Below are 21,803 nucleotides of genomic sequence, written 5' to 3'. Positions count from 1 at the left end.
TCTCACATATTGTCCATAAACTATGACCAACAGAATGTGTGCAGTGAAATGAATGCTTACAAGTTACTTAATTTGATTAACTGGCGTCAATTACAATTATATAACATAAGAATACAATTACAAAGATACAAAAAACATCATTAAAAACATAACAATACAGATAATATTTGTGGTAATAGGGGCTTTACAAAAGAATAGAAATAAACATATACATCAGTGTTACAGGAATTATGACATGAGTACAAAAATAAAAGATCAGAATCACTTTTGAAACATCAACTTCACACATGAGCATTAAAACAGAATAAATAATGTCTAAACATCTTTACAAAGAAAATAACAGAGTATTAGAAAAATTCTACAGCATAGCTCTCATCAGCTAAACACATAAAGACAGGAAAAACACAAATACACAAGGGTACACAAACACATAGTGGGATAACACAAAAGGAAAGGACAGGGTTTGTTTTCAGTGTAACATTTGGTACTGCAGTCCACCCCAAAACTTCATTTCGTATATCTTTCCTCGTATTTCATCCTTTGTTTCCACCAAAAAATTCTATCTAAGCATGCTTTCTGTATTTATATGTTCACACATTGCTTACCTCATCATTTATTTCCAAGAAAATCCTACCTATACCTCGTTCCCGTATTCTATTCATATTTCTTTCAAAATAATTATTTCTGATTGTACCATACTCATTTGGGCCCAAATCTTTCTTCGCAATGCATTCTTTACCTATTCTCCATAGTCAGTTTCTTATATAGTCTACCCCCTCTTAAGCTAACTTAAATCTACTGAGCTCAGATATATATACCAAGGGACGAGGCAATGCAGCATGACAACAAATCAACACAAACAGAAATGACAATAAATGCAAATTGGCAAAGCTAGCAGCATAAATTAGCAAAGCAAGTGCAATATTACAACTAATATAAGGCACTGTGCAGGAAACAAGAAAAACTAGCTTAGAAGAGTAACACAAAGTACAATTCAGTAACACTATGCCTGGCAAACAGCAGCAACTTATACCTAAACATGACATAGCTCAAGCAGAAAAAATATTACAGTAAAGACGATAATGCAGACAAGGGAAATGTATATTCACATCTTAATGTCTATGTAATTAAAGTGGTGCACCATAACAACTTATTGTAAAAAAAAATATTACCATGTACTTGAAAAGAAAACTATGTGTTCAGTTACTAGTTCCTTCTTATTGTTCTTTCCTTTCCAAGTGCTCCTTTTTTAAAGAATGTGGATCATAAAATAATTATTTAATAGATCTGTTGACAGAAAGAGTTCACATTATCAAATGCATTTTATTTTATCAAAGCAATGCTGTAACACAGCTGGAAACCAGATATCAAATGAAATAAGCAACTACGAAAAGCAAAGCATAAAAATATCATTCAATAGTCATGTGGCATTTCGTTTCATAAGTTAATTGCTCTCAACTCTCGTAAAAAGACACTTGTCATAATCAGGTGTGCAGATGTACGAATATTTCCCATCAATTCATAAGCATTTCAGTAATTAGCACAAAGTGCGAGTAATCATATGTTTTTAAGTAACGAGGATGTCGCATTAGCGATGAAAGGCACTCCCTAATGGCTTGTTCTCCAGGTGTCTGACACAGCTGTGTGCCCACAACGCATTACAAAAATCATATGTTTTCAAGTAACGAGCGTGTCGCATTAGCGATGCCCTCTACAAAGAATTGTCAACAGCGAGTTTAATGGCCTCCTTTTGTCCTTCTCTTCCACCTGTGCCTCTGGCACACCCTAATGGCTTTCTTTTCTACCTGAGCGTCTGAAAAGGCTTGTTCTCCAGGTGTCTGACACACCTGGGTGCCCACGTCGCATTATGTGTAGGTGGTCACTTAACTTTCTTACGGAAATATTTACGACAGCAGTTTCCGCTACAGTGACAGTCTCATATAAAAACATTTCACAGGTCAAGAATTTTATTGACATAAACATACCTCAACAGCATAATACACATCGTCGTCGTAAAAATAACATCATAAAACCTCAGTCAAATCTCAAAATCGTCGTAGCTTCCTCCAATAATTTCAAAACCTAACAAAATTCTCTGCTCATGTCAAAAGTGTCATCTGCCTCCAACGTACTTTAAAATCATACTCCCTTACCAAATACATCATTCAAAGTTCTTATAGTATCACAATGGTTTCAAAAAAAATTATGAACAGTTCACAAAGTGCAGACAAAGTACAATTTCTTAAGTGTGAAGTTATCCAACGGTGTAATCACGTAATCATCTGTCACTGACGAAATAAACAAGTTTGTCTCTCTCCGTTAAATGATCAGATAGCTGTGTAATTTATGTGTTAGAGAAATATGGTACCGATGTGTTAAATTGTATAAGCAAATACCATATTAGCTAGGGCTCCTTGTGCTTGCCAAACACATGGTACACAAAGTAGGCGTGTACCCCCCTGAGGTTTATTGTAATTATACCCTCAGGTGTTACAGATTACAGCAATGGAATGAAATGTATCACGAAAAACTTTCTTTGTAATTCAAAAATCTTTAAAAATAAATGTTTTAAGTACAAAATTAATCACTTAAATACGTGTCCTGTAGCGCTAAATGTGCGTCTTGCTGTAAGATAATCTCTGGGAAGTGTCGTAGTCATTGTCCTCCGAAAGCTAAGTTCTGCAGAAGTCAATGTACTTACCTCATGATAAACAAAGTGAAATGCTTTGCGTATAGATAACTTAGTTATTACGCTTATTGCCGTGATGAGGAAAGTACTGTGCTGTAACGTATTGTTGTCCTACGGAAAAGGCTGTCTCCTTGTAGCAATAGCACAAAAGTCACCACTAAAACATGTCTCACTTTATAGAAGAATTCAGAAAAAACTGTGCAGATATAAAACAGATACACCGCAAAAGCAACATTGTAAATTGTCACTCATTAGTAACATCGTGATATAATCGTGTAGCTGTCAAAGAAACCAAATACTAAGTCATCTTGAATCTCACAGAAAGTACTTCAAATCCTGAATCCACTCTCAAGCAAACCAAAATGTTGCATGTTAACAGTTTCTCAGTGTGACAAATTGTACAAGTAGCGTGAAGTGAAAATTGCAAAGACTAAGTTAAAAAGCAGATTATCTGTCAATAAATGGTTTTACATGAGAAATGTGGTGTAAACCTTTACTCTTCCTAGTACGAAGAGTTTCAACTTCAACGCAATTATCATGTGGTATACGTCAGATTCTGTAAGGTCCATTGTAAACTAGAAAGAATTTGTGACTCAAGTGTTTCTTCTTATGTGACAATGAATGAGCTTTAATGAGAACTTTCTGACCAATATATAATTTCTTTGCATTTGCTTTACCGTGTAGTTTTCTCCTTTTGTCTGCTGCAGATTTTATATTTTTTAGAGCCAAATCAATTATGTCTTTGTGTCGAAGTTTACGTGTATTCGGGAAAGGTACAAGCTCTCTGATTCTGTTCGGAGGTTCTTCATTCTTCAGTACAAGAGTAGGTGGTAAAGCAGTGGAATCATGAGGCATTTCATTCAGCACATTTTGAAATAAGTGTAAATATCTGTCCCAATGCTGATGCTTTCTGTGACAATAAAGTCTGCAAAGCTTATTGATTTCTTTCATAATCCGTTCAGACGGGTTACAATGTGGTGAATACAATGAAATAAAAACAGGTTTGATTTTATGATTCCGAAGCATGCGTGACCAAACAGCAGATCTGAATTGCGGTCCGTTATCTGAAATGACTTTACTAACGTGTCCAACTTCACGTAAAAAATTTTTAACAAAGGCGTTGGATACAGACCGTCCAATGGCTTTACGTAACGGAGTGAAAGAAACAAATTTTGAAGTAAGTTCAACAGCGACTAGAACGTACGAAAATCCATTCGATGTTCTGACAAGGGGTCCCAAGAGATCAACAGCAGCAAATTCTTTTAATTTAGAAGGAATAATAGGAAATAACGGAGCACGATGTGAGATAGTAGATGGTTTCGCCTTTTGACAAAGTTTACAAATAGACAAGACTCTTCGAATTCTCTTTTCCATATTGTTAAAATAACAAGTCGTTCGAAGAATATGATAACATTTTCGTGGGCCAAAATGTGCGTAGCTGAAATGAATGTACCAAATGAGCTTATTAACAAAATCGTCTGGAATGCAAAGTACCCATAGCTTGTCATCAACAGTGCAGCGTTTGAAGAGTATGTTGTTTCTAACCAGGTAATAATGCCGAATCTGAGTGTGTGTCTTTTCATGCCATTTACTTTTGATATCTTTCCAAATCGGATCTTTATCTTGTTCATGAGCAATGTCCTTTAAAGATGTGGTGATGAAGTTTTCAAAGGCGACTTTCTGAATGTAAAGAATACTGAAATTTTTCTCGAGGTTGCCTTCTGTGTTACTTTTCTCAAGCCCAGCCGGTGCGCGTGACAGCGCGTCCGCAACAATGTTCTCCTTGCCGGGAATGTAGACTATTGTGAAGCGGAATTCTTGCAGAAACAATGCCCAACGTTTTAACCTATCATGATTTAATTTTGAAGACATAAGAAATTGTAATGCACGGTGATCACTGTATACTTTTACGTGCTTACCAGAAAGAAAGAAACGGAATTTGTTAAATGCCCAAACGATAGCTAAAGCTTCTAATTCAGTAACGGAATAATTTTTTTCAGATTTTGTTAGCACTCGGCTAGCAAAAGCAATGGTTTTCTGAACAGTAATGTCATCTTCTATGGCTTCTTGAAATAAATGGGCACCAAGACCAACTTTGGAAGAATCAGTGCTAAGGCAGAAATCTTGTGACAGATCTGGATGAGCTAGTATTGGCGCGTGAAGTAACGCTTCTTTCAAAGAATTGAATTCCAACTGTGCTTGTTCGTCCCAGTTCCAAATAGTATTTTTTCCAGTGAGAGAACAAAGTTTTGGTGTAACTAGAATTTGCATATTCAGAAAACGACGGTAAAAATTTACGAGACCTAGAAAACTGCGGACTTGTCTTTTTTTGGATGGAACAGGAATGGTTCTGATTGCTTCTAACTTTTCTGGATCCGGCTGAATGCCTTCAGAAGAAATAATATGTCCCAAAAACTTCACCTTTGACCTACCGAATTCAGACTTTTCCAAGTTAACTGTAATTCCAGATTCTGCAAAAATACGTAACAAACTGTTGAGGATGCGGTTATGTTGTTCCCATGAAGCTTCTGCTATTAGAATATCGTCCACATATAAAGTGATGTGACGTTTTAAGAACTCAGGTAATATGGAATTTAACCCACGAATGAATGCTGCTGAAGAAATGTTCAAACCAAAAGGAAGTTTCCGAAACTGATAACAAACGCCGAAACAAAGGAAAGCTGTGTATTTTCTGCATTCTGGATGAAGTTCGATCTGATAAAAGCTGGATCTGAGATCAATGGAAGACAACACTTTTACACCATTAAAATTTTGAAGAAGTTCTTCCATCGTCTGCGGCCTGTCTGTTTCAGGAATAATGATAGTATTGATTTGTCTCGAATCTAAAACAAGCCTGATCGATCCATTTTTCTTCTCAACAACATGTAATGGATTGTTGTATGAGCTTACTGCAGGCTCAATAATGCCCTCGTCAAGCATAGATTGTATTTCTGTTCTAACACGGTCCCTATAATGTGCCGGAATTACGTATGGTCTAACACAAAATTTAGTATGCTCACGAACACGAAATTGGTATTGAAATCCCTTGATTGTTCCTGTTTTGTGAGTAAAAACTGTGGAATGTGCTTGTAAAATCTGAAAAAGGTCCTGCCTATCAGTGTCATTACAATTCTCAATTGTTTGAATTTTAGTCTGAATTAACTCATTAATTTCAAATATGCCGTCGATATCATCCCTTTCAGTACTTGCAGAGTGATTGTTGGTGTCTAGTTCCGTAGAAAATTCCGAACTGTTATCTAACAGAAGGTAAAGCCGATTAATTTCCTCATCATGGTTTGAGAGCCAGTCTTCAAATTTCAAAGCTATTGACTTACCTTCTTTCTCTAAACTTATTTCAGCATCGTGAAAGCTTAAGATTGCTTTGTATTCATTCAAAAAGTCTACTCCCAGTATAATTTCCGTCGACAATAATGGAACAATAAGGAAGTTCATAGAGAAGCTGTGGCTTTGACAAAAGAATTCTAAGTTGGTTTGTTGGCGTACATCTACACTTTTTCCAAAGATTGCACCTTGTAATTTAATCTTACGTAACGGAAGTGTGGGGCAATCGTTCGCTTTGTTGCATTTGCTAAAAGCTGTTTCGCTAATTACTGAAATGGGACTGCCAGAGTCAAGTACTGCCGTAAATTTTACGTCATTTACAGTAATATGAATCACAGGATATGCAATGTTGTTATGTTTTACGTCGTGTTCCTGGAGTAAGATGTCCCTAATGTCTTCCATTTTTACGTAATTACAAGCTACGGCAGCTGCGTCGTCAGTTTCATAAGTACGTCTTGTGGCTGCCAGTGGTGTGAGTCATCGCCTATTGTCTCTTTGTTGGCGCGCGTCGTTATTGGGATTTGGAGACCTAACTTCTACAAATTCATCGTGACGAGAGTGCTCTGCTCTGTTTAAATCTCGCCAGTTCTGATGCAATTCAGGTCTGTCGTTACGATCATATCGTCTGTCGTCATGTCGGTAGTTTCCATAGTTTCTTTCTTGTCGGTCACATGGTGGAGAATTTCTCCTTGAATCGTAACTACGCGCTGGACCGTTGCGTCTAAAGTTATTCTGTCTCCCTTGATAATAGTTATTTTGGTTCCCATATTGTCTGTTTCTCTGATTGTCTCTGTGATAGTCATTACCGCGGAAAGGTGATCTTTCCCTGTAACTATTACTCTGCCAGTGGTTATCATATGGGTGGTGTCTGTTTTGGTCACGATTTACGTTGTAAGAATAGGTTTGCCGTGGCCATTTATTGTTTCTGTCGTCACGGAATTGTGACAGATGTGACCTGTAATGATTGTTTTCCTGTTTTCGCATCCCGCGACTATCTGTGTCAATTTCCAGTTCTTGTAACAGTCCCTGAAAAGCTTCAATGTCGTCTTTGCAACGTCCTGCTAAAATAATATGCCGTAAGTGTTCAGGTAATTTGATTAAGCAAATGCGGATGAGTTCTGAGGGGCTGTATGGGTTTGACAGGTATTGATTCTTGTGCAACATGTCTTCAAAATATTTCACAAGACTGGAAAATTCAGATTGCTCGAAGTGTTTCATCATTATGATGCTATGTTTTACGCGGTCTTGTGTGGCTTGAGACCAATATGCTGAGAGGAAGGCATGGTAAAATTCTCCTTCACTGTGGCAATCGTGAATGACCGATCGCATTCTTACAGCTGGTTCATTCTCCAAGTAGCCACACATAAATTCTAATCTGTGTTCTAATGACCAGTTGGGAGGAAAACAATGAGAGAATTGATGGAGCCACGCTTGTGGATGAATGTCGTTGGCAGAATTCTTGAATGTTTTGAATTTACGTGTAGTAATGAACAGCTTATAGTCAAAGTCATCATGTCGGCGAGTCACATATCGCTCATTGTTACGTCGTGTCGGCGGTTCCATCTCAAAATTCGGTGCACCTTGCCAATTCCTTTCATAATTACCGAAATGCCCTGTGTTATTATTTTGTGGCTTTTCCGTATTTATATGTCCCTCTTCCCTTATTGGGGCGCGAGTGTCCTCTGAAATACGTAATTCTTGTATTACCTGTGTCAGCTGATCTTGTACTTCCCGCATTTCTCTTTTGTATTGCGTATTAATTTGATTCTGATTTTGTTTGAATTTTCTTATTTGTTCATACTCTTCTGTGTCAGTGAAGGCTACGGGTCTTGTGTCATTCAGATCATCATCTACCTTTGTAGATAAGTTAGTGACCTGATCCGAAAGTTCAGCTACTTTCTCCGATAGTGAACACATTTCCTCAGTGTGTTTTTCTGAACCAAGTTTCAGAGTGTCCATTTGTGTTGAAATCGAATCTACTGTGTTCTTTAAGTTTTCCTGAGTTTTTGCCAGTTGCGTAACCGAATCGGTAGATGCAACTGAGTCAATTTTAGCTTGCAAAGTGTCGTGATTTTCATGAACAATAGTTTGCAGCTCTTTTATGGCTGCTTCGTGTTTCTGTAATGCATTTTCATGCCGCGAAAAAATAGGCTGAAAATGCTCACAAATTTGTGTTTTTACGTCATTACAGACTTTTTGACATTTCGATTCAATGTTATGTAATTCAGTAGTTAAATCTTCACGTGTTTGTTCAAGTGTGGTGTCTAACTTTTGAAGCTTTTGCTGTGTTTGTCTCTGATTTTGTTCCATTGTGTGTAACTGTTGCTGTGTTTGTTTCTGGTGTTGTTCCATTGTGTCTAACTTTTGAAGATTTTGTCCCATTTGTTGCATTAATTGTAATAACAATGCATTAGTGTCTGGAATCTGTTCCTCTACGCTTTTCGGCAGTGCATTTGCACCAGCAACATTCACATTTTGACAAGCAGAAAATGTGTCTTGACTCATTTGAGAAAACGGTGAGGACGCAAAACCTGAATCTACAGTATTTGCAAAATTGTATCCTATCATTTCGGATTCCTGAGGCGAGCTGTTGCCGACCGATCGATCGATAATGCTTCCCTGTTCACTACCTGTTTGACTGTCTACGCCATTGTTTGACGCCCGCTCCATTTCCCTATGCACAGTTACCAAATTACTACTTTGAACATTAGTTAACTCATTACACAGTGGCGCTAACACATTGCTTTCGTCTTCACTGTCGTTTCTCATTTTACTTTGGAGCCGAGTGTTACGTTTTTCACACGCCATTATTGTGACAATATTTCACACGATAACACAGAAAAGCACAATTTGAATAGCAAAAATAAGAGAACACATTAACATAGCACTGAAAATAATATGTAGTTAATTACAAGCGCAGCTGCGAAATACTTGTTGCAAATCTACATGCATGCCACAACTGTTTTACATTACAACAATGAAAGACTGCAACTACAAAGGAGATTCTCTCTACAATTACGCGCTAGCAATAAACAAAAGCTACACTAAATACACAAACTACAAGAAAAAATCAGAAGATTCCAGTGAGGTATCCTAGGCTAAGGGTCGACATATGAAACGTCCCCTTAGAACAAATTATGCATATGAAATGTCCACTTAGAACAATTGTACAAGACTGTGCTTAACCTGACACACAATGTTTTTAGCGCAACGCAATCTGACTATCAAAAATCCCTGCAAAAGAATGGCCCTGACAAACATTAAACTATACCTTTCACAAATCACTTACCTCACAAAAATCTTCGTTGCTCGAACTACTGCAATACGGCGAGCGCCACTACTGCCAGCTAAATAAAAGATACAAACTACGGAAGGCACTAACTACTGATAGTCTTAGCAAATGAAAGATTCTAATAGAGAACAAACAATGTATTTACCTCAAGATTCATAATATATACAGCAGTTCATGACATTTTTCAAAACTCCGCCATCTCTCTCCCCACATCCACCACTGCTGGCGGCTCACCTCCAACTGCCCAGCGCTACGCGCTGTTCGCATCCAGCTATAGCAGTTCATGACAACAATGGAAGACAACAATGCAAACTAGCCACATACTGCACACAGCACAGCCAGTGATTTTCATACAAAGTGCTATGTAACGTTGCCAATAAAAAACATAAACAGCAAACTTACATAAAGAAAACATAAACAGCCTACTTACAGTGCAGCTGCGCAAAGCCACTGTGCCAGGGTGGCGTAGTGGTGAGGGCATCGCCATAGTAAGCAGGAGCCCCGAGTTCGAATCAGTGGTACAAATTTTCATTCGTCGCTTCAGTCTGAATAAGTACATCATAGATGTTTGGGATCTGAAAGGGTCTCTGAAACCATATAGTTTCATTTGTTTTAATCTAGTTGATTCTCTGTTTATCCAGATAACGTGTGTGTGCCTTTAGATACATTGTTGCCTTGTGCTGGTCTGTATTTGCCTTCTGTATTTTCATGGTGTCTGGTATGAACTGTGCGTGGGACACACGGTCCGTGTGTTGATCAATTTTCATTGCGTTTTGTCCCGATGTACTGGCTGGTTCAAAGTAACGACGTCGATGTTGCTTGTGTTAGGGGAACATTTTTTACTCCGGTTAGTTCTGTTTATTGTACGCAAGGGCGTATATTTTGAGTTATTCCCTTGTGTTGCGTCTAAGGGACAACGGACGCGTGCTCATTGTCGATGTTGTCCGTTGTCCTCAGTGGCTATCCTGAGCTCTCATAGTAAAGTCATATTGCTATAACGGTTCTCCGTCTTCTAGTGTAAATTAGCCTAGAGCGTTTAATATTACGAAGGGTACCGCCGTATACTTGTATTATAATGTTAGTTTTGGTGAGGTTATTACTTGTGTAGTTACAAGTGGGTTAAGACCCCACTATAAACTGATAATTCAGTTTAAGCTATGGCTAGGGCCGATTTCCACAAGAGAGCTACCACGCGATGGTTGAGTTCTAACTCTCCGTCCAAACAGGCCTTGAAGCCCAACGGTACCGCCCGATGGCCGGGTCATCATCCTCCGGGCACAGGCGTCACTGTATGCGGATATGGAGTGGCATGTGGTCAGACAACGCACTTCCGGCCGTTGTCTGTTTGTTACCGGAGACGCTTCTCAATCAGGTAGCTCCTCAGTTTGCCACAAAAGGGCTGAGTACACCTCGCTTGCCAGTAGCGCTAAGCAGACCCTGGTGGTCACCCACTCATATTCTAGCCGAGCCCGACAGTGCTTAACTTTGGTGATCTGATGGAAACCAGAGTGACCACTGTGGGAAGGCCATTGGTGATAGTTGAGTATTATCTCATGAAAATGTCTATGGGCATAGCTATGACATTAACGATGAACGCTCTAGCTGAAGTGGCTTGGGTGTAGCTCAGAAAGTAGGCCCTACTGTCTACTAAAGAAGAGTGAATTTTTAGTACTAACTGTGTACATGGAAGTGTCTCTTACAAACTAAGGCGTGCACACACTTTATTCAACATGTAAACGTCGCTACAGATATTCGAATTTAGGTTATGACATGTTCGACATGCCTGCCATCATTGCCGTTGACGTGGCGCAGACAAGTGGAGAGATTCTGCATGACCCGGTCAAGTGTCGGAACATCAAAAATGGCTCTGAGCACTATGGGACTTAACTACGGAGGTCATCAGTCCCCTAGAACTTAGAACTACTTAAACCTAACTAACCTAAGGACATCACACACATCCATGCCTGAGGCAGCATTCGAACCTGCGACCGTAGCGGTCACGCGGTTCCAAACTGACGCGCTTAGAACCGCACGGCCTGTCGGAACATCGATGCTGTCGATGACCTCATAAAAGGCTGTTTCCAGCTCAGCAATGGTTTTGGGGTTATTGCTGTACATCTTGTCGTTAACACAGTCCCACAAAGAGGAGTCGTACGTGTTCAGATGCAGAGAATGTGGTGACCAATCGAGGCCCTTACCAGTGGTCTCAGAGTACCTCAGAGCCAGAAAGCGATTCCCAAAGTGCTCCTCCAGGACACCAAACACTCTCCTGCTTCGATGGGGTTGGGCTCCGTCTTGCTTCAGCCACATCTTGTCGAAATCAGGTTACTTTGGATAATGGGGATGAAATCATCTTCCAATACCTTCACGTACCGTTCGGTAGTCACCGTGTCATCAAGGAATATCGCACCGATTATTCCGTGACTGGACATTGCACACCACACAGTCACCTGTTGAGGGTGAAGACTCTTCTCGATCGCTAAATTCGGATTGTCAGTCTCTCAAATGCGGCAATTTTGTTTACTGACGAACCCATCTAAATGAAAGTGGGTTTCGTCGCTAAGTCAAACCATATTCACACTACTATTTCCCATCATGCCCGGCGACCAACCGTGCAGTTTGGACGTCGTAACGCAAACCGTTCAGAAGTTACGACGATTTTATTTCATATGGTTCAATAATTGTCGCCCTATATATGACTATTTTGGTGTCAAAGTGGTTTCTTAATCGTAGTGGGTGATGCCTTCCCATTTCATATTTTATGAGGCCAGAAATATTGAGCACTTTGTTGAATGATTATTCAGTGCCTTGTGTTCAAATCTAGAATGTTGTTCGATGGGATGCTTTTACTTGGTGGTTTTAAAAGTTGTCAGCTAGTGGTGTCAGCTGAAGAGGGTTACACACATCTCGTTCAGAGCTCTCGCTTTCTGTTGGTCGCGTACTCTCGGCAGCTGAGGGTCGCGTTAAGTCCTCACTACCGACGGCGCGCTCGTCGAGATGGCTAGGTTCTCACATCTGACGCCTTGCTCACTCCAAGGATGCTGGCTGTTACTAATTGTCGTCGAATGCCCAGATATGTTAATGAAGTTTCGATTGGTAAAAAGAAAAAACAGTTGAAAAATAAATGTGTTTCATCCTAACCACCCTCAGTCATAAAAAACCCAGTGCTCCACTCCCCAACTACGTTCCTTGGTGATACACAGATGATTATTGTAAAGCGACTAATATACTGCCATGTGAAAATCACGGTTTTGCCATACAAGTATGAACGCTTATATGCCTAGTTTACGTAATCCGTAGTGTTATTGGTCTTATGTCCTTGCCAACTGCTGAACTTGATTCTTCCGTCTTTTGGTCGTTCCGCCCGTTATTGCGGCCACACTTCATTTATTCTCGTTTTCTCACAAATACCAGTGGCCCTTTTCCGCATCAGGAAGAGGAACGTTCCCTTTTCCTGCTAACCGATCTGAAGTAGATAACATGCCGTAAAATATAATCAGGAATAAACTGAAGCTGAGATAGCTAAAAAGGAGAAGAAATAGCACGCCTAGCGCCTCTGTGAACGGAAAGTCGGCTGGGCAGATGAATAAAATGTCTTTCGGAGCCGATATTCAGCGTAGTGATAATAACACACATGTTTGATGCCACAGCTCAACCTCGAAAAACTCATCTGAAATAACAAGCAAGAATTGAAGACGATGAGTGCCAGGTCAGGATCAGGATTATCGCCCTCCAGTGAAGTGCTGGGAGAACGAACACCCCCCCCCCCTCCCCCACCCCAATCCCTTATCGTTATTTCGTTCCCTCGCTGCTCATTTGCCAGGATGAGGTGGCAGCAGTTCAATATTCCACTCTTGTGGAATGGAATTTTAAGATGCTGTGTAACATAAGTAAGGTGTTCCGTTCTGGCCTCAGTCGGGCCAATTGGGATAGACCGACCGACCTTAACCAATGGCGTCAATTGTATGTGGTATGGAGGGGCGTGTGGTCAGCAGGCCGCTCTCCCGCCTGACAGCTTTGCATCCCTCGGAGCCGCCACTTCTCATTCAAGCAGTTCTGCAGTCGGAACCATGACGCTGAGTGACCCGTTCCAGTCCTCCCACCAAGGAAAAATCCCCAACACTATCTGGAACTGAACACAGGTCTTCCTCATGGTAGTCAGCCACCCTCACTGCTCAGCAGCTGAGGTGGACAAAACATTGCGTAATATGGTTTTAGAAAAAGGTGAATATTTGCCACTGTTTTCAAGTGTTTAAAATATATTAATACTCCACTTGACAAGCGCCACACAGCCGAACTGCAGAGTGGATCTGTAAGGAGTCTGAATAAGGAAAAGTGGCAGTAGTTTTGTAATCTTTGCTTTAGGGAGCTCGCTTCCTGAGCAAATTTGTGACAGAGATGTCTTTGGACTATCAGTGTCAATGCTGTTATGGGCAAATCATGTCACCTATCTGACTGTCTTTATTCATGTCAGACCCGCGCTTTACCTTGACTTCTGCTGTTGTCGATGACAGTGTGAGGATATACTTTCGGGATGCGATTTTCTCCATCTTGGGCTATGCTGAACGAGGTAGTATTCGCCAGTGAATTTATGTTTGCTGCGATTACAAAAGTTTGAGCGACATGGCTGCGGCAGAAATTTATTTCGTGAGTCACAACGTAGAATTTTGATTCTTGATGAACTGAACATTTTATGAGCAGCTATTTCTTGAATATAATACATGTACTCATGACACCATTAGATCACTCTCCATCCTTTTAAATGCTGAAACGTACCTATTAATGAGAGGGGAGATGGAGGTGGGAGGTTATATGAAAGAGAAGTATCTTGGTACAGTAAGGCAACTGAAACGCTATCTGTCGTTTGCAGAATGTTTTACACGATGGAACTGTCAAAAGGAAGCGTCCTTGATATATAAGTACGGGCGATGGCTCTAATTAACCCATAATCAAAGACTAACAGAGGTTAACTAGCTATAAAAATAAAAAAGCCACACGGAATTAAAGTCATCATCATCATCATCAGCCAATTCAATCATTAAATGATGTGGCCTCTTCGAGTCGTGGATTCAGGTAGGCTTTCAGCAGTCTTCTCCAAATGGGACGGTCTTGGGCAGTTCTCTGCCAGGTTTTACCAGCGATCTTCGTGATGTCTTTGTCCCATCTGTCTGGTGGTCTTCCTCTAGGCCTCCGGTGTTCTCTCGGACTCCACTCAAGTACTAGCTTCGTCCATCTGTTGTCTTTTCTTCTTGCGACGTGGCCAGCCCACTGCCATTTCAAGGAACCTACTGTCTCTAAGATGTCATTAACCTTCGTCACAGACCGGATGTCATCTGACCTTTTCCTGTCCTTTCTTGTATAGCCCAGCACTGATCTCTCCATGGCTCTCTGTGCTGTCCTAACTTTCCCTTTTGTAAATGAGTTCAGTGTACATGTCTCGCAGCCATACGTCATCACAGGAAGAATGCATTGATCAAATACTGCTTTCTTCAGATTTACTGGCATTTTTGATCTGAATACTTTTGAATTCTACCCAAATGCTTGCCAGCCAAGCTTGATGCGTCGATAGATTTCTGGCCTTATGTCTCCCTTCATATTTATAATCTGGCCAAGGCAGACATATTCACTGACCTCTTCTAGTAGACTGTCCTTGACTTTCACATCTCCAGCTGGGACCCATTTGTCGGACATTACTTTTGTTTTGGAAAGGTTCATGTTCAAGCCAACCAGCTGACATTCCGATGCAAGATCTGTAACTAAGTTTTGGAGCTTTGCGAAGTCTTTGACCAGTAAGGCAATATCATCAGCAAATCTACGCAAATGAGAAAAACTAAACATAACGAGTACATGCAGTTCTCAAGGAACGAGCAACAGATAGTAACACAAGATTCATTGTATTAAAAACCCGCTCTCTAATAGCGAACGAGTTGAAATAGCTAAAATAAGTATCACTAATACAGCTTTAAGAAAAATATAACGTTATCGTGACGATCCTAAAATTCTCACGCTGTCGATTCCAGTTGAATTCAAACACCGAAGCGAGAGCACTTAGCAGGCTTCACCGCACCAGCGTCGGAACCCCTTCTATACTGCGGCAGAATCGGACCCCGAATGATTCGAAGAACGTCACGTGTCTCTAAATTCTGGCGTTACAGCAAAAAGCTCCGCCAAAAACACAGCGTCAGGCAGTCAAAGAAAAAAAAAATGGCTCTGAGCACTATGCGACTTAACTTCTGAGGTTATCAGTCGCCTAGAACCTAGAACTAATTAAACCTAACTAACCTAAGGACATCACACACATCCATGCCCGAGGCAGGATTCGAACCTGCGACCGTAGCGGTCGTTCAGCTCCAGACTGTAGCGCCTAGAACCGCACGGCCACTCTGGCCGGCGCAGTCAAAGATCTTGGCTCTTTGTTGACTTATAAGACAGAAAGATATGATGACATTGCTATCCTCAGTGAACGTGAAGAACAGTTGCATGATTTTCTGAGTGGAATGAACAGTCTAATGCATGTATTACATGCACTGAGAGTAGGCCGAAGAATTACCAAAGTAATGAGAAGTAGTAGAAATGAGAACAGCAAGAATTTTAATATCAGGATTGAGGGTCACGAAGTAGATGAAGTTAAGGAATTCTGCTACCAAGGTAGCAAAATAACCAATTACGGACGGAGGAAAGAGGACATCAAATGTAGGCTACCAGGCAAGTTAAGCAGTTGACAATTGGCCTGAAGTCTACTAGTATCAAACATTGGCCTTAATTTGAGGAAGAAATTTCTGAGAACGTTTGAAGCACAGTATTGTCTGATCGTAAAACATGGACTGGAGGGAAAACGGAAGAGAATCGGAGCATTTGAGATGTGGCGCTGCAGACGAATGTTGAAAGTCAGGTGGATTGATAACGTAAGGAATGAGGAGGTTCTCCGCAGAATCGGTGAGGAAAGGAATATGTTGAAAACACTGGCAAGGAGAAGAGACAGGATAATAGGATATCAGTTAAGATACCAGGGAATAACTTCCATGGTATTCGAGGGAGCTGTAGAGTGTGAAAACTGTAGAGAAAGTCAGAGATTGAAATACATGTGGGAAATAATTGTTGGGGACGTAGTTTGTATGTTCTACTCTATGATGAAGATATTGACACAGGAGACTAATGACTCAAAAAAGAATTGTTGACTCAGTCCTTTTGACAATCATTTCTTTTTCGGTGTCTTCACATTTTTTCTTCAGCAATTTCGCCTTAGCTGCTTTGGACTTCCTATTTACATCATTCCTAATGATTCCTAAGTTTTGCTGAAAATTTTTGTACTTCCTTCTTTCGGCGAAGAACAGAGAGGTTTCTTCCAGTTTCCTTCGTTGTACCTATGTTTTTTTTCTCAAACTTCTGTGACTGCCTTCTTTAGAAATGTCTATTCCTCTTCAACGGAACTGCCTACTGAATCTATAGCCTCAGATACACTATGTGATCAAAAGTACTCGGACACGTGGCTGAAAATCACTTAGAAGTTCGTGGCGTCCTCCATCTGTAACGCTGGAATTCAGTATGATGTTGGCCCACCCTTAGCCTTGAAGACAGCTTCCACTCTCGCATGCATACGTTCAATCAGGTGCTGGAAGGTTTCTAGGGGAATGACAGCCCATTCTTCACGGAGAGCTGGACTGATGAGAAGTCGGTGAGACCTGGCACGAAATCGGCGGTGCAAAACATCCCAGAGGTGTACTATAGGATTCTGGTCAGAACTCTGTGCAGGCCAGTCCGTTACAGGGATGTTATTGTCGTGTAACCACTCCGCCACTGGCCGTGAATTATGAACAGGTGCTCGATCGTACTGAAAGATGCAATCGCCATCTCCGAATTGCTCTTCAACGCTGGGAAGCAAGAAGGTGCTTATAACATCAATGTAGGCCTGTGCTGTGATAGTGCCACGCAAAACAACAAGGGGTGCAAGCCCCCTCCATGAAAAACACGACCAAACCATAACATCTCCACCTCCGAATTTTCTGTTGGCACTACACACTCTGGCAGATGATGTTCACCGAGCATTCGCCATACCCACACCCTGCCGTAGGATCACCACACTGTGAACCGTGATTCGTCACACCAATGTTTTTACACTGTTCAATTGTCCAATGTTTACGCTCCTTACACCAAGCGAGGCGTTGTTTGGCATTTATAGATGTATGTGTGGCTTATGAGCAGACGCTCGACCATGAAATGCAAGTATTATCACCTCCCGCCTAACTGTCATAGTACTTGCAGTGGATCCTGATGCAATCTGGAATTCCTGTGTGATGGTCTGGGCAGATGTCTGCCTGTTACACATTACGACCCTCTTCACCTGTCGGCGGTCTCTGTCGGTCAACAGACGAGGTCCGCCTGTACGGTTTTGTGCTGTACGTGTCCCTTCACGTTTCCACTTCACTATCACTCGTATGTTTTTGGGAGTATCCGGATATTTTTGATCACATAGTGTAACTTCTAGCGTATGTCTTCATTCCTTAATAGTTCCATATCCCACTTCTTCATGCAATATTTCTTCCTGGCTAGTCCCTTAAACTTCAACATACTCTTCATCACCGCTAAATTGTGATCTGAGTCTATATCTGCCCCTGGGCGCGACTCACAATCCAATATCTCTCTCCTGACATGAAGTAATCTAACTGAAATCTTCCTGTATCTCCCGGCCTTTTCCCAGTAAACCTCGTCTTGTGGTTCTTGAACAAAGTATTCGCTAATATTAGTGAAAATTTGGTGCAGAACTCAATTAGTCTTTGCCCTCTCTCATTCCTAGTACCATGCCCATATTCACCCGTAACCCTTTCTTCTAAGCCTTCCCCTTCAACCACATTCCAGTCATCCATCACAATTAGATTTTAGTCTTCCTTTACGTACTGTATTACCGTTTCAATAACCTCATACACTTTCTCTATCCCTTCATCTTCAGTTTGCGACGTCGGCGTGTTTTCCATGAACTATCGTTGTCGGTGCTAGTTTGCTGTTGATTCTGATGAAAACAACCCTACACTCTGGCCGGTCTTCCTATTCATAACAAACTTCCACTACCATCATACCACTTTCTGCTCCTGTTGATATTACCGTGTACTTATCTTTCCATTTCACTTCACTGACCCCCACTGTATTTAAATTGAGCCTTAGAATTTCCCTTTTCAGGTTTTCTAGCTCCTTATAACGTCCAGGCTTCTAAAATTCCAAGATCCGACACGTAGAATGTTATCCTTCCGTTGGTACTCAGTCTTTTCTCATGGTCACCTCCCCGGAGATATGATTGGTAGTTAGGAATGCAGGTATCTTTCACGGCCAGCGATTAGATCCTCTCCTATGCTAACCTCTTCATCTCAGAGTAGCACTTGCAACCTACGTCCTCAATTATATGCTGGATGTATTCCAGTCTCTGTCTTCCTATGCAATTTTTGCCCTCTACAGCTCCTTCTAGTACCATGGAAGTAATTCTCTGATGTCTTAACAGATGTCCTGTCAGCCTGTCCCTTCTCCTTGTCAGTCTTTTCCACATATTCTTTTCCTCTCCGATTCTGAGCAGAACTTCCTCATTTCTTATCTTATCAGTCCACCTAATCTTCAACATTCGTCTGTAGCACCACATCTCAAATACTTCGATTCTCCTACAGTCAATGTTTCACTACCATACAATGCTGTACTCCAGACGTGTATTCTCAGGTAATTTTACTACCTAGGCAACAGAACTCCTTAACTTTATCTACCTCGTGACCATCAATGCTGTGCTGATGTTAAGTTTCTCCCTGTTCTCATTTCTGCTACTTCTCATGACTTTCGTCTTTCTTCGATTTACTCTCAGTCCATGTTCTGTACTCATTAGACTGTTCATTCCATTCAGCAGATCATGTAATTTGTCCTCATTTTCACTCAGGATAGCAATGTCATCAGCGAATCGTATCATTGATATCACTTTACCTTGAATTTCAATTCCACTTCCTAACCTTTCTTTTATTTCCATCATTGCTTCTTCATTGTACAGATTGAACAGTAGGGGAGAAAGATTACATTCCTGTGTTACTCGTTTTTAATCCGAACACTTCGTTCTTGGTCGTCCACTCTTATTATTCCCCTCTCCCCCTATAGCTTGTCCCTATTCTTCACAGAATTTCGAACATCTTGCACTATTTTACATTGCCGAACGCTTTTTCCAAGTCGACAGATCCTATGAACGTGTCTTGATTTTTCTTTAGCATTGTTTCCATTACCAACCGCAACGTCAGAATTGCCTCTCTGGTGCGTTTACCCTTCCTAAAGCCAAACTGATCGTCATCTAACACATCCTCAATTTTCTTTCCCGCTCTTGTGCGTATTATTCTTGTCAGAAACTTGGATGCATAAGCTGTTAAGCTGGTTGTGTGATAATTCTCGCTCTTGTCAGCTCTTGCAGTCTTCGGAATTGTGTGGAGTATATTTTTCCGAAAGTCAGATGGTATGTCACCAGACTCATACATTCTACACACAAACGTGATAGTTTTTTTTGTTGCAACTTCTCCCAACGATTTTAGGAATTCTTATGAAATGGTATCCACCCGTTCTGCCTTATTTGGTCTTGATGGGTTGTTTTGGGGGAAGAGACCAAACAGCGAGGTCATCAGTCTCATCGGATTAGGAAAGGATAGGGAAGGAAGTCGGCCGTGCCCTTTCAAAGGAACCATCCCGGCAATTGCCTGGAGCGATTTAGGGAAATCATGGAAAACCTAAATCAGGATGGCTGGACGCGGGATTGAACCGTCGTCCTCCCGAATGCGAGTCCAGTTTGCTAACCACTGCCTTATTTGATCTTAAGTTCTCCAAAGCTCTCTTAAATTCTAATACTGGATCCCCTGTCTCTTCTAAATCGACTCCTGTATCTTCTTCTATCACATCAGACAAATCTTCCCCTGGTAGAGGCCTTCAATGCACTCTTTCCACCTATCCGCTCTCTCCTCTGCGTTTAACAGGAGAATGCCCGTTGCACTCCTCATGTCAGCATCTGAGGTTGTAACTTCACCGAAGGTTCTTTTGACTTTCCTATATCCGAAGTCAGTCCATCCGACAAGCATTTATCTTTCGATTTCTTCACATTTGTCATGCGGCGATTTCGTCTGAGCTTCCTTGCACTTCCTATTTATTTCAGTCCTTAGCGACTTGTATTTCTGTATTCCTGAATTTCGCTGAACATTTTTGTACTTCCTTCCTTCATTGATCAATTGAAGTATTTCTTCTGCTACCCATGGTTTCTTCGCAGTTACCTCCTTTGTACCTATGTTTTCCTTCCCAACTTCTGTGATGGCTCTTTTTAGAGATGTCTATTCCTCTTCAACTGGATTGCCTAATGTACTGCTCCTTAACCCTACACTGCATGAATTTATTTTTAGTTATTAAATCGTGGTAAAAAATTATTTCAGTAATTTTGGGCAGAAAAATGAATTACAACTTTAAAATTCCTTAAATTTTCATTTATTATTGCATTATGGGTACAGAACGAAAAATGGTTGAAAACACTACATCACGCAGTGAGATTAATATTTCATATTGTGCAAAAATGCTACATCATGAAGTGTGACATGAAATGGGTTAGATTAGTGCCATTTAACAAACTGTACAATCAGTATTTCATAGCTTCTGAAATGTAATTCAGCGCAATATAGAAAAATAGTCATATTTTTGCAAAACTGTCAGTCACCATGACATATTTAGAAACAAACACTGTAAAAAATGACCCTTATTCAATGTGATAAATTTTGAAGCAGTCATTGTTCTTCTTCACACACAGAGCTAGCCCACACTTTTAACACTGGACTACCGTAAATGCCTTGCAGCTGGTACGGTTACAAAGTTGACGCTTTGCCCCCACTTTCGGCCAATGACCAATACCATCTCTCCGTACATCAATTATTGGCTGAGCTGCGACAGGAGACCTTTCCACTTCATCCTGAGGACTGGATGTTGATCTGCCTCACTTTCCTTGTGTTCCTCCTACTTTGCAGAGACTTCTCCCAACGTCCATCCGAAATTCAGACAATTTCAGTGTTTTTAAACCGGTGTTTTGCTCTGCAACACGCTTGTAGAGAATTCAGGCATTTATGGTTGCAACATCTATTAGATGATAAAATAGTCTAAAGTACCATTTTTTTCCCCTCATTACAATTTTGTACCGTCCAAGCAGACTGTCATGAAGGTTCATACCCCCGATATGTTTGTTATATTCCTGTATCACATGAGAAACACTTATCACTTCCCTCTGTTTCTTCTTGCGATTGTATCTTTCGGCTGCACACCTCGGTAATTCCCCTGCATATGTTGACAGTAATGTCACACATTTATTGTCTTTCCATACTATAGAGTATACATCTGTTCCACTTATGTTTGTCACATACTCCACAGATGCTCCCCTTGACTCCTTTCACAAATATGGAATTCTGTTCCTCAGTTCCCAGAGACAAAATTCCTTGAGAAGCC

The sequence above is a fragment of the Schistocerca cancellata genome, chromosome 7, assembly GCF_023864275.1.
Source record: "Schistocerca cancellata isolate TAMUIC-IGC-003103 chromosome 7, iqSchCanc2.1, whole genome shotgun sequence".
In the NCBI taxonomy this organism is placed as follows: Eukaryota; Metazoa; Arthropoda; class Insecta; order Orthoptera; family Acrididae; genus Schistocerca; species Schistocerca cancellata.
This window is presented reverse-complemented; position numbering follows the sequence as displayed.